This window comes from Conger conger, chromosome 10 (assembly GCF_963514075.1).
Source record: "Conger conger chromosome 10, fConCon1.1, whole genome shotgun sequence".
NCBI lineage: Eukaryota > Metazoa > Chordata > Actinopteri > Anguilliformes > Congridae > Conger > Conger conger.
Window position 1 is genome coordinate 12,632,307 of NC_083769.1, and position 14,930 is coordinate 12,647,236.

The window sequence follows — 14,930 nt, forward strand, 5'->3', positions numbered from 1 at the left end:
GTTTGAGGGAATTCAGAAAGCTACCTGGTTGGCCAGTCAGTCCAGACACCTCTCTGACCCTGGCCAGCCCATTTCCCCAGAGCTAGACTGGTGAACTTGCACGTTTAAATCTGTGTTAGCTGCTCACCCCTTCAAGGGAGTGCCCCTAAGCTTTACAGGCAGCTTTCAGACAATTTTGATTGACTGACTTGATTGCCAACTGCTTTCATACACAGATTGATTTGTTGATGAATTGACTGATTAACCACTGGCTACAAATAACCCAAACAGTGCCACACTATTCCCTACTGTAATCTATTTCAAAGAATTGCTTTGCTTATCAGTCAATTTAAAACAATGGCAGATGGATCAGTCGCTTTAATTTGATTATCAGACCGTAAAAGGTGGTATCTAGTTTCAATGGCCCCATTAAAATGGTGACACATTTAAACTCTGTAGGCCTACTACTCTTGGCAGAAAGTCTTTAGGGAAGCATTCTGCCACTTTCATTGTCCTACCTGTATTCAATTCAATCTATTTTTGTATAACGCTTTTCACAGAAGACTGTCACAAAGACGCTTTACAGAGTAACACCAAAGAGAATTAAACATATCCATATAGAAAGTCCATATGGAAGGACGTAGAGTTCAGAAGGGAGGGGGATGAATTATATGCCGCATATAATAAGCAGTTCTTAGCTTAATATGGAATATTGGAATACTTTCCCCCACTTGTTCTGTGATGTTCCCTTTTATTGTTGTCTGATCTTACTGCTCATGTAGGGGCAGCTTGTAGCCTAGTGGCTAAGGTACATGCCTGGGGCAGCTTGTAGCCTAGTGGCTAAGGTACATGCCTGGGGCAGCTTGTAGCCTAGTGGCTAAGGTACATGCCTGGGGCAGCTTGTAGCCTAGTGGCTAAGGTACATGCCTGGGGCAGCTTGTAGCCTAGTGGCTAAGGTACGTGCCTGGGGCAGCTTGTAGCCTAGTGGCTAAGGTACATGCCTGGGGCAGCTTGTAGCCTAGTGGCTAAGGTACATGCCTGGGGCAGCTTGTAGCCTAGTGGCTAAGGTACATGCCTGGGGCAGCTTGTAGCCTAGTGGCTAAGGTACATGACTGGGGCAGCTTGTAGCCTAGTGGCTAAGGTACATGACTGGGGCAGTTTGCGTATTCATTTATTTTAATAGTTTGCCCTTTAGATAATTGATAATCTTCCATAATCGACTCACTAGCAGGCAATCTTAATATTTTAATATTTTTTCAATATTTTTTTATGATCATGCCGACTGCCCAGGGTATTGCCGGACCCAGTGAAGGATGTTTACAGGTAAGGGTCCTATTTATAGAGCCCAAGAGAACCATCCATCTGGGTTCCTCTTTGTGCATGGATACATACTCTCTGGAGCTTGAACAAGCTGTAGAACCATTCACTGCTTTTATTTGATGTGGGAAGGTCATGGGTACATATTGATTTATTTGATGAAAGAGTTTATGGTTTTACTATTCCAACATTAGTGCAGTGGAGATGGCGCAGGGTTGGGGTGCGGTGCGTAATTACTTTGCTATTTGCATCATGACTCATTTTTACGTGCTATTCAGGTGGATTTGAAGTGAGTGTATTTGTCGTCACAGATACTCTGGCTATTTCCGCATTTCCACATTTCCGCAGAGCCCGTTCTTGTGGTTTAATACACCCTCACCCTCATTGATTTTCAAAAATAATGTAGCACTTAAGATGTCTTATATGCCACTCTTATTGTCAGGGAGTTAAAATGTATACTATAATAATAATAATAATAATAATAATAATAATAATAATAAAAATATATAATAATAATAGCAACATATTTTAATAGCCTACAACATATTTTGATTAAAGATTGTAATTGATGAAAATTATTTATGAGAGGGAAGGGGATCGAAAAATGGACACTGTCAAATATTATGATTTGCTTGATCTGATCCCTTAACGTTTAAAAAGAAGGAACAGATTCACTGACAAACACTCATCTTAAATAACCACGTAAACATGTTCAGAAATGAGTGCGCATTCATGAGAATTATGAATTTGCATAAGACAACCCAAAAAGTGCCATATAAGGCGAGGCGTGACGTCACATTTGTCCAGAAGAGTCAAACAAAAACAATAATAGTTTGGAGGTTGAAGTTCTGCTTTCTGAGATCGATAAAGTAAAGCGTACCATGTTTATCAGTGCCATAAGTGGAATTATGGGACCTGTAAAAGCCAAGGAATGGGGAAGAACAATGACTATTGCTGTTAACGCAGTGTCACCTGATGCTCGTACCATCACTGAAATTAAGAAGAAATAGTCTTGGCTAGATTTAATGGTCATTACGAATAAGCAATCCATCTCTGTGAGCAGCACCTTGAGAAAAACACATCTCAACGTCACTATTTTGCAGCACAAATGAGTCATGGCCACTCTTCTCGGCCATCAAGGAACAATATTTAACAGTTTGCATTTAGCATCTGATATCATTGGCTACAGCCTATTGTTCCTACAATGTTTGGCAATCCAGCAATGGCATGATGGCAGTAGTCAAAAACTTAGGTTTGGAAAACATCAGGCTAAGTGTGCTTGAGTCATAGGTCAGGTCGGGACCATTTGTAAATCTTGTTCTTACCTATGGAAACGTTCAGAAAATTGATGAATGCGCAAAGTTCTCTTAAATAACTCAAAAACATTCTACGAACAGATCTGTTTGTACGCGTGGTTCTTGCATGAAGCCCATTGTTTCTATGACGTCAGACTCCATGGAAACAAACGTGCTCACAGTCAACTGAGTCAACGTAGGACACAACATTCCCTTTCCATTTGGGGTTTTCTGTGAGGCTGAAGACAAAGTCAGATAACATAGTCCCCCACCTTGGGGGTGCATTCAAGACGGCGAACATTCACGGCTAACTATGTTTGCAGCAAACAGTAACTGTTGAACGACTTTCAATAAAAATTCCATTTAATTTGCCACCAACGCCCTTTTAATACAAATGGATGCGACGTTGGTCTAATGACACCTAGCTGATTCGTTGCTTCCCTGTGATTTATTTTTAAAGGTTATAGTGCTATAATACACTTTAATCAAGTGTATTATAACAGCCAAATAATTGTCAACTTTTGTTCTCTGCGTTTTTCCCAGCAGAACCCATTTTTGTTCATTGTGCACTACCTTTTCAAAGAGTTAGGTAACGTTCATGGCGAACAGAAAAAAGTTTGAATAGCTAAAGTTTGCTGTCTGGAACACATGTCAGGTCAACACTCCGCTTGGGCAATATACGTAAGTTTCAGGTGGCTTCCTCCCCAGTGTGCAGCTCATGGATGTTCTGCCTTTGCTCCAAGCCTCTACGAATATCCTTAAGGAAAATGGAACACCATAAGCCCCAGAGTCATAATTCATGTCGTCATTCCTTTTATGGTTCCTTAGCATTTCCAAGACTTCCGGATCCAAAAATCCAACCGTCTATGGGAGAAATTGAGATCTCCTGTGTACAGTTTACAAAGCAAATTGATATCGGTTAGCAATCCGTCACACAATAACATCACGCACAGGGCTGTATATCCATATAATGTACATATATAGAATGGGCGGCAGTGCTTTTTGTTGGCAAAATAATTAATTTGTTGGAAAGCGGCATTGGAATTTAATGGACCCAGTACCACTTAAGAGAGCAATGCGTGCAGATAAAAACAGCTAAAGTATTAAAAGACATCAAACGTCAGCAGTGGCACGGACTGTGTAGAGTAAGCACATGGTTATATTGTGCAGCCTTTCGAGAGTTTAGTAGCAAAGCTCCCCATTGGTAATGTCAGGGTTTCCCAACTCATGTTCCAGGCAGTACCGTTTTTTTGGCTCACTCGTGCAGATTGCTGCCTTGGTTAATTGGTATCCAGGTGCAGTCTAATTACCAAACCAATTATCTGTTACTGGTAGGTGGGCTCTACTCTATTTAAGCCTCATTGTCCCTCCGTTCTGTGCTTCAGTGTTGTATTACGCTTCCGACACCGAGCCAGTTAGAGGGAGCCTGGAGGTTTTCGGTATACATTTAAAGCGCCTATTCGGGTAACCGTACAGTTTTTCTTGAATATTCCCTTTCCCCTATTACGTCAAAATATACACTTCTACCAAGTTTTCGGTACTGTTTTAGTTGGCGTTTCTCTCCTAGTGGTTCCCCTTACAGGTAATGCGTCTTATTCAACATTCATTTAACTTTTTTTTTTACATGTAATTATGTTGTGGCGTAAACTTGTTTTCATTAATATTCCATCCTCTATCTGTTGCGCTGATAAAACTAACTAAAACATGCGGGAATGTCATCAGTGTCTTTGCAAACTCTGGGCACCCTATTGTTTTCACATGGAAACACGACCTGCTGAAGTAGAACAGAGAACCCGCATCGATTGTTGAAATCTGCGAGCTTCTCAAAAATGATGACGCCAATTATCTGCTACCATGGTAACATTCACCCATACACGGGCTAAAAGTTCACCAGTTGTCCTTGTTTGCGCCACCACACTAGCTGCAGCTCAGAACTGATCTTTTCAATGCCACAGTGTAATTACTCAATGGGTGATCCAGCACTGCGTCAGTGCCCTGGCAGCTACTGACGAAAAGAGACATTTGAATTTAATCTCAGCCTGACTAGTGTGTGTTGGGTATGGTCCGAGTGCTCGTGTTTCCGAGTCACAAAAGAATGTCGGTGTGTGGACCTCTAGATAAAGGTGAACAGACCGCTGAGTCGTGCGTGGCAGCAGGGCGCACCGACAACTGACTATTGTCTTTGAATACATCGGAATAGATTAATCATTTATTTAAAAAAGCTACAGATAAGAACAGACCTAGTTGCTTGTTACGATACCGCCCTTTAAACGTCGGGAGCCTTGACTTGTATTCCAAAAAGGCCGCGAGACCATCAGTGAAAAAAGACCAGTAGCCTACACCCCAAGAATACACAATATTAAATGGCAATAGGGTGCATTCTTGTTTAGGGAAGCGTGCGTAGGTCAAAATAATAATGGTTTTGTGAAGCAACCCCCATGTCCTGTCAATAGTTCACAATACAATTCAAATAGTTCACCGTGCATTTTATTAGGAACATTTTATCACACCTACTTATTCATGCGATTATCTAATCAGACAATTGTGTGGCACCAGTGCAATGCATACAATAATGTAGATACGCGTCCGGTGCTTCAGTTAGTGTTCGCATCAACCATCAGAATGGGGGGAAAAAATGTGATCTGCGGAATGATTGTTGGTGGCAGATAGGGTGGTTTGAGTAACTCAAACTGCTGATCTCCTGGTATTTTCACGCATACTAGTCTCTAGAGTTTGCAAAGAATGGTGCAAAAAACCAACAAAAAAAAAAGTCTTGTTAATGAGCGACGTCAGAGGAGAAGGGCTAAACTGGTCAAAACTGACAGCAAGGTGACCGTAATGCAAATAACCACACATTACAACAGTGGTATGCAGAAGAGCTCTCTGAACAACCAACGCATCATAACACTAAGTGGATAGGCGACGGCAGTAGAAGTCTAACAAATAACATAACATAATAACATAACATAACATAATAACATAACATAATAAAGGGCTCACTGAATGTATATAGTTTAAGTTCCTAAATCGTGGTTGAACATCTAAAAATGTATTTGTGCCTTTTTAATCGGAAGTAAAAAAATTATTTAAAAAAATCAGTAGATACATTTGCATGTTCATATGGATCATCTTGGAGTAAATGTTGAATTTGAATAGTTATTAGGGCTAAATGGCACCCCAATCATGGAATCACTGATTAATGGGCCTCTGTGAAAGACGGCAGCAAACATACAAGAGTGTTATTCCAGACAAAATACACTGACAACCCTAAATTATACTCATAACAGTGAGCTCAAAGAATCTCTTTGCTGATGGACCTTGAGTCTTAAATAAAAAAATAAGGCAAGTATTCATTCTGCCTCTTTGGAAGGAAAGGTTTCAGAATCTGGCTGTTCTTTTCAAAGCCAATGAGATACCACTCCGGAAAAGTGAGAGCCAATCACAGTCCGCTCCAGAAGAGAGTCAATTGAAATCATGCACAGAAATTTGGATTCTGCATGAAATATTCAGCATTCTTTCAGTGTTCCATTAACGCTTGTGAGGGTTCAGTATCCGGGGCAAAGCCATTTATTTGTGTTTAATTATTTGAAGTCATGACCAGTTGCCAGAATATCATACCAATTGTCCCAGAACTACAGGCCAGATTCTGTTAATATCCATGCAGGTATTTTACCATGCTTTTTTTTTTTAAAGAATCCAAGAAAGTTATGACTGGATTGTGCAATTATTTCCTCCTTCTGTGGTTCCCTGTGGGGAGATTTACTGTTTACCTATTTTTGACATTTGATAGCTTTGTCCATCACTGACATTGCAAGGGGAAAAGAGGAAACTGTAAAAAGCAGGAAATCCAGCAATCACCTGCAGGCTCTTGACCCCGTCATATCCCTGGGTGGATGGCTTCTTTATGGGCTCTGGAATAATGGAAGTTATATCATACTGAGATCAGTCACCAGAGGGGGGAAAGTAAAAATCCTCCCCAGCATTTTGTTTAGAAACACCTGGATTTGCTCATTTGCACAATTCTTTGGCCAGCAGGTAGAACTAATTGGTAAAATCAGCTGGCCAAGTTCATGGCTGGAAGAAACATTTGGCAGGACTTTTACCCTCAAATCCAAATCGTGTTTTCTTTTCTAATTGGTTCATTAGTGCTCCTGATTGGCCAGACTGTAGTCACACCTGACTCAGGTAAAGGGAGGGTGGAAAACCAGCAGGTGTCGGCCCTTGAGAATTTACTTTTTCATACTGCTGTTCTCCAGTGGAACAGAAGGGGGCACCAGATGTCACTTGTGTGTTCTACCGATATTCATAAACAAAATGCCAATGTGAGTATCTAAGTGTTTGCTAGCTCTTTCACCACCACACATTTCCATCTCTTCCCATACACACATTATAATAGAAGAATAAAGCAAAAAAACGAAGCAAACCTTTCTGTAAGTCAGTTACCTTGCACTAAATTGTACTACTGTAAAAATAATAATAATTCCAGTTAACTACATTAGTTAATGCCAATTCATGTGATCTTAGTGTAGAGTGTTACCCAATAATTTTAATTAGTTCATAAGTTAATAGTTAATAAGATTTGTAAACTGTAGTACAAGTACATTTGAATTTAATTGAATGGATGAGTTGGGCGACACTTTCTTGAATGGAACTTCACAACTTTTTTCATAAGACGCTCATTGCATTTTCATGAACAGTTTAAAAACTGTGAATAACCATAAACGGGCATAAGGTGTTGTGTCATCACTGAGGCAGCAGGTAACATTACAAGTGTAATACCAACTGACACACCCCATTTGCCAATTTGTGATTATTGACATAATAATTAATAAATGGACATGGTATGAATTGTTCAACCAAACAAAGACATAACTTTAGTTATAAACTAACTAGTTACAACATAACATGTAGTGTGGACTTCGCATGCTATCTTACAATCAAACTTATGTTATACTGGTGCAACAGGTTGCGGGCTATTACCTGCACGTGATAACGTTGCTGTTCGTTTAGAACTTTCAATTCCCTTTATTCATGTTAGCATTGTCTCGCCATGTTCATCACTCCATAGACTTGTGAGTGTGGTCTAATTTACATTTCATAAAAATGTACATGACTGTACAAGTTCACGATTTAAATTTCATGTATATTTCTGAATTACCCACAGAACGAGTGGTCTTGTGTCAGGATAGGTTGGAATTAAATTAGTTATTTTTGTGCAAAAAAAAAAAGTCTTAATATTTTATGCACATTTTTTGCGGGTATCCATAACACAGTAATGCTTCAACATAGCAATACCAAAACCAGTAGTTGGTGAGCTTCTTGCCATTGTAGTAGACCTGCACAATGGCATTGAGAGTGGTTTTGAAAGTTGAGTTGATATTGAGGTTCGAAATGTCCTATTAATCATTACAGTGTAAGACCAAGTCAGTTAAACTTCAGGGATATGAATCTGTCCATTTAGGAAGCAAAAGTGATTGTGAATCGATTTCACCTGCAATTTCAGGTGCAAATTAAATGGAGGTGCAATGGAGATGCAAAAGCAAGACAACCCCCAAAAAGGTAATGGTATTTGCATGTGGTGGCCACAGACAATTGGTCTCCTTATCCTTCCTGACTGATACTTCTCTAGTTTTGTGTCCTGCTAGTGTCCTTGTCACTACTGATAGCATGAGGAGGTACCTGCAGCCCAATCAGGTTGCACAGGTAGTCCAGCTCCTCCAGGATGTCACATCCATACGTGTGATTACAAGAAGGTTTGCTGTGTCTCCTAGCACTGTCTCAAGAGCATGGAGGAGATACCAGGAGACCGGCCATTACACAAGGAGACCTGGACAGGGCCGTAGAAGGGCTCTGCTCCTTTGTGCAGGAAGGCTATATGAGGGTGGCATGAGGGCCTGATGTCCTCTAATGGGACCTGTGCTCACAGCCTGGCACTGTGCTGCTCGATTGGCATTCACAAGAGACCACCAGAATTGGCAGGTCCGCCATTGATGCCCTGTTCTCTTCATAGGTGAGAGCAGGTTCACACTGAGCACATGTGACAGGTGTGAAAGAGTCTGGAGATGTCGTGGTGAACAGTATGCTGTCTGTAACCTCATCCACTATGACCGGTTTGGTGGTGGGTCAGTGATGGTCTGGGGAGGCATATCCTTGGAGGGTCATACAGACCTCCATGTCATAGCCAACGGTACCCTGACTGCTGTTAGGTACCGGGATGAAATCCTCAGACCGATTGTCAGACCTTACGCTGGTGCAGGACAATGCCCGGCCTCATGTGGCCAGAGTGTGTAGCTAGTTCCTGGATGAGGAGGGCATTGATGCCATTGACTGGCCCTCACGTTCCCCTGACCTAAATCCAATTGAGCACCTATGGGACGTTGTCGGGAGTGCGTACAGGCACGCGGGGGCCATACAATTCACATAAGTTAGATCGACCTGTGATTAAAAATTTTTACTTTGATTTTCGGTGTGATTTTGAATCCAGCCCTCAATGGATTGATGATTTTGGTTTTCTTTGACCGTTGCTACGTCATTTTCTTCACAAATTATACAATGTACATCAGTAAAGATTTTCAACTTGAATAAATCGTTCATCAAGATCTGATGTGTCTCTTAAGTGTTCCCTTAATTTCTTTGAGCGGTGTAGTTACTGAGCTCACTATAATAAACCTTGGGTAAAGTTTATGGGGCATAAGGTGCTGTGTGGCCTACCACCAACAGAGCTTAAATATCCACCCGGAATCATCTTCCCAAAAAAAAAAGCTAATGCTGGTAGCTGGTCTGAAATGGTCAATCAGCTACCTACTGTTTCAATACCTAGCTTGAGCAATTTTTCTTCTTTTTTAGCAGGGATGTACAAGTTATACACTAGGACAAACAAACCAAAAAGAGCTAAGACAAGAATCAGTCGATTTAGGATGAGCAGCAGTAACAATCCAGTCAGCAAACAAATCAAAATTGGCTCGGCAAAAGTATTTGTATTACAAAATACCAGATACAATGGACCATTCAGAGTGCTTTCAAGAATGACTGTTACTAGCAGCAATATGAATATGATCAAAAGGATGACTTAACTCACACTTGAGTCACAGAAGGTATCTTCACAAATGGCTGGCATGAAAGAATCAAATATGTCACAATGTTCCTTGAATTAAAAGAAAATACATATTGTGTACTAGTCCAATATGCACAAACACATAACAGCTTGCCAGTGAGAGGGCAGCCATTTTGAAATACTATTTTCTGTGCTTGTTTATGCTGTGGAAAATTCTATTCATATTTGTTTTCATTTCCGTAAAGCTAGAAGTGCAAGGTGGAAGAAAGCAATGCATTCCACACGATGCTAATCATCCGAAGTTGACCCTTTGGACAAACTAGTTTCTGACCAGAAAATATCTTTGTTCATGAAATTGCTTGATATCAAATACAAATTGTCCGGGAGTGATGGTATGTATTTTACTTGCCCTTTTTTGTGTGTGTGTGTGTGTGTGTGTGTGTGTGTGTGTGTGTGTGTTTTCAAGTTGTTGCCACGGAAATACAAATGGCATGAAACACCATATATAGGAAAGAATGAAAAATATATGCATTCATTGTGAGTCAGAGTCTGCTACACGTCCCCGAAACTTGAGAAAGATATTTTGCCGAGAGCAGAAGAGACAGTGGCAGGAAGAAACCTTGGACTTTTCTTAAACAAAGGAAGAAGTCCATTCAAACACCATACTCTGTTGTCAGAGTCATCTGCCTGAGGGTCAAGGTTGCTAGCTGTACAGTTCCCCGAATAAAGACAGCGCTTGCACGATGGCCGATCTTTAGAAAACTGCACAAAGCACCTGCCTTTTCACCCGAGAGTTTCTATCCTTCACACTCATTGATAACAACCCACAGATCCTTTTAAGCATCCAATGGGGTTTATGAAGAGGACTTTGGGAATAACCACCATTGATAATGCTTTCAAATAGGCTATTGACAATTCACAGAGAATCCTTGTACCTTTGTGCATGTGTCATGTCTGTGTTCATGTGTTTGTGTGTATCAGTGCGCATGTGTTCCTAACATATCCTGTTACGTGTGTGTGTGTGTGTGTGTGTGTGTGTGTGTGTGTGTGCACTTGCATGTATGCATTTGCACATATGTATTTGTGTGTATGTATGTGTGTACTTGTGTAAGTTATGTGTGAATGTGAGTGTGTATGTATTTACAGTGCAGTCTGTATATATTTGAACTGTAACACAATTTCTGTTTTGAATTTATTTATTTATTTTTTGGCCTCCAGCACATTTGAAATTGGATTTGAAATTGCCACCTTTAATTTGAAGCCATTTAAATCTGTATCAGACAATCTGTGTTGGAAATACAGTGCTTTTTATACATAGCCTCTACTTCAGGACACTATTTGGGACAAATGTTTCTGATTAGTCAGGTGTGTCCAATCGCTTCCTTAGTGCACTTATGAGAGCTTTCACTATCTTTATTCTAGGCTTTTGATTGCCTTTGGAGTCTGTTATTAGTGTTTGTCAACATGATGACCACAGTTGTGCCAATGAAAGTCAAGGAAGCCAGGACGAGGCAGAGCAATGAGAAAAGAAAGGTCTGAGACAAAAGCCAAACAAGAGGCTTACCAAAAAGAAAACGGTTTGGAACGTCATCATATACCCTGGGGGAGACGCTCAGCTGAAACATCCAGAGCAAAGATTCAAACCGGCAACCTTATTTCCCCCTATCTGCTACGCATTATCGATAAACGGCTGAATGGCTGTGTGTTTTTTGCTTTCAGCTCAGTAACTAACCCCAATTAAGCTTTAGCAGTGAGAAGGGAGACATTTTCCTGAATGGAAGGGAGCCAGTGAAATCCTGAAATGGCTCAAAGGGAGTCTTTGAGTCTACATAAAAACAGAGAATTTGATGTCCAAATTAAGGTGGGAATTGAGCACATCCAGCCCCACGTTGGGCACTAAAGTTGTAGGGTAGTTCAGACTTCTCACCCCTTGTACATCCACAAACTGGCCCCCTTTGCTGTTTCAATTTACAATCAGAGAATCAACCCTGTAGGACCTTTTAATCTGTTTACAGGAATTTGGGTGTCACTGAATATCTTCAGAGTTGCCGGCTCCTTTTGTACAGTTTCAGCATATTTCATTCACATCATTGTGAATATAAATCTCGCACAAGGCAAGTTTGATCCCCATGATGATTAGGTCAGTGCTGACCAGTCCATATTGAAAGCTCACTTGTGCAGCCCTTTTCATTTGGATATGACCGTTGGAGAACGGCCAAATTTTGTGCAGGGACTGACTTTTTTTTTTCGTTTTTGTTTTTTTTAAACATTCTCTCTGGAAAATGACCATATGTAACATTGTTTGACAGTCGGATTTAAAATGGTGCAATAAAAAACGTACATTGACTGACTGATTTTTAATTTTGCAGCAGATGAACAATAGGAATCATGGATTCATTTCTTGGGTCAAGGAGGAGGCAGTACTACATCCTGCAGTGACGGACAATGGAGTAACGGCAGATTAGTGTCAAACTGCCTGGTGATAGGTGCCTACAGTGTGGGCTTTAGGCTAACGCAATTAACCTCTGAGTTAAGTATTTATGGCTAAACAAATAAATACCTGATTTATTTTAAATTAGAGAAATGGGCAAATTGTACCACTGTCCAAATACTTCCAGACCTCACTGGGCTCCAGACATATTGTCATGCTTGATAAACATGAAGAAAAAAAGGCACAGATAATAATATATATGCTATGTTAAAACATATGGGGAAACTATATACTTATTTCAATACATTTATTCTCAGGTTTCAGTGCTTTCATTTATTAAATAATCACATTTTCTCTAAATTTACATTTTAATCATTTGGCAGACGCTTTTAGTCCAAAGTGACTTACACGTGCATAGGTTCTTCCACAAGTTAAAGCAACTCATCCATACCTAGTAAAATACACATGAAGTGCTGTTCTAAATTCAAGAGGGATAGGGATATTGTAAAGGGGTGGGGGGGGGGAATCATGCAAAATCCCTTCGTAATCCACCAGCATGGGAAAAGCCGAAGGGTGGTAATTGACCATCACCTGTCTTGTAAAAAATACAAAATATGGAAATGGGAAAAAAATGGAATTTTTGGAAGGGTGGCAGAAAGACTACCCTTAATGAGCACAATAAATAAAACCAAGCATTTGGAGTTTGCCAAATGTCATGTAATTATGACTGTGTTATAGTGCATTGGTCAGATGAGACCAAAATTGAAAGTTTTGGCTATACAGGCCATTGGCATTTGATGGAAAAAGAGGAATGAATACAAGGAAAAGCACCTCATAGAGATATATTTATGGAACCAAATATCCCACCTGGTTGTTTTCTGATTGACATTGAAATTTATTTTGTAATCCGTTCAGCTATTTTCGAGAACTATCTAATGTCATCTTGAACTACTAGTTATTGTTATGTAAATACAATGCTAGATCATTTAATTTCTGACCTAATGTAAAACATGGTAAGGTTCTTGTACAGGGTTTCCTACCCTTTCCAACAAGGTATCATCTGTCATATTCAGGCAACAAACAGTTTAGGAATATCGCTGCGTTCACATAGCAGAATGAATATACAGACGTATGTAATTACAGGATTTGAACTTGCTATAGATGTAAAACTGTAATTGTACTGGCTACTGGTTAACCTCATTTTTCAATAAAGTTACATTTTAAATGTTGTAGGAATCCCCCAAATACACCAAAAAACAAAAGTATTTGAGAGGTGAAGGAAGCGCATGTAGTCAGGTGCTACTGGAACAGGGTTAATTTAATGTTGTTCTCGTCTATCTGACTCCAAAAGATATGTTTCAACTGCTCCTCTGTTCTAACATTTCAACAAAAGGAACTGCAAATGCCACCAATAGTGTGGCTCTATAGAATCACTATCTATCTGTAGATGCGGACGTGCCTCTGGCTTGTATAGCCTATAATGATACACTTATGTATCTTGTGACATCACTGGTGTATAGGCAAGTGACTACGGGGTGCAGGTATGCTAGGTTGTCTGTCTATTAAGACTCTAAACTACTAAGTGTGCAGTGGTGCGAGTCAAGAGGATGCAGGTTCAAATTCTTACAACTTACAATGTGCATTGCAGAAAGAGAATGACAACATGTTACAAGAATTACAATGTGTAATATGAATGGCTATACACAAATGGTGTGCAGGAGATCATATTAATGAGTCTCCTCAAACCATTCCATGTTTTCCTCTATATACCCAGGGTTTACAGTAAAACAACAAATCACAACATTGTTAACAACAATGGTCCTGCTGATATTATCTCTGTATGTCGAACAAACCTGGTTAACCTTTGTAGCACAGCTGGATGCTGACTCACAGGTAACTTGCATTACCTGTGGTTTATTTCTAAATGGTGTTTCAAGATGTTTATCCAGCAACCAGTGTACTACACCCCCAATGACACCAAACTATTTCCCACAACATTAGCTATCTAAAGACACCAATCATTGTATGTGGAAAACCCATGGTTTATACAGTACTATTTCAACTCAACAGTTCTGGGAGCATTCCACTGAGGTGGCAGCATTGCACAGAGGCATCACAATGATTGGACCAATAGTCCTGTATTGATGAGCACTGTCTTTTCATCAAACCTTGTTGACCCTGTGTCAACATGGTCAACACAGTCTGTTTCCTTTTGAGGGTCTACAGAGAGGCACTTATGTAAAATGCCCTACATTGTGATGCAGGTTGGTTAGAAAACATTACGGTGAGTAATCCTTTTTGGAGAGCTTTTTGGACACTTTGGACACTAATAAAAGGAAATACACATGTGTAAATAAAACACGTGAAAGTTTTTCTTTACATTTTGTATGAAAAATAATAGAAAAATAAACTTCATGTGTCTGGATAAAAAGGTAGATGTGCAGATGTTTTGTATTTGGGGACACTTGAGGACATCTGGGTGGAGTTTTGGGAAAACCCATGTGGAATTTGAATGCTTCTCAATATCTTTACCAAATGACACAAAGTAGTTCTGGGTTAACTGGAGATATTCATGCTAAACTATAAGGCATTTTTTCATTATTTTTGTATTTTAGTATATCTTGTGTACAATGTATGTACATGCTCCGACATACATTTGTTCTGTCTCAATTATCTGAATGGTACAAGCCTCTTCCTTTAAGTCTTCAACCATGTGTGTGCACTAAATAGTTTGAGATATTGACACTTTTATAGGACTAGTACAAAATGAATTCAACAAAGTACCAGGAGGTTGCCTCTGCTAGGCAGCTGAGACTTGGTCAGGTAGGTAGAATGACTCCAAACATATATCAAA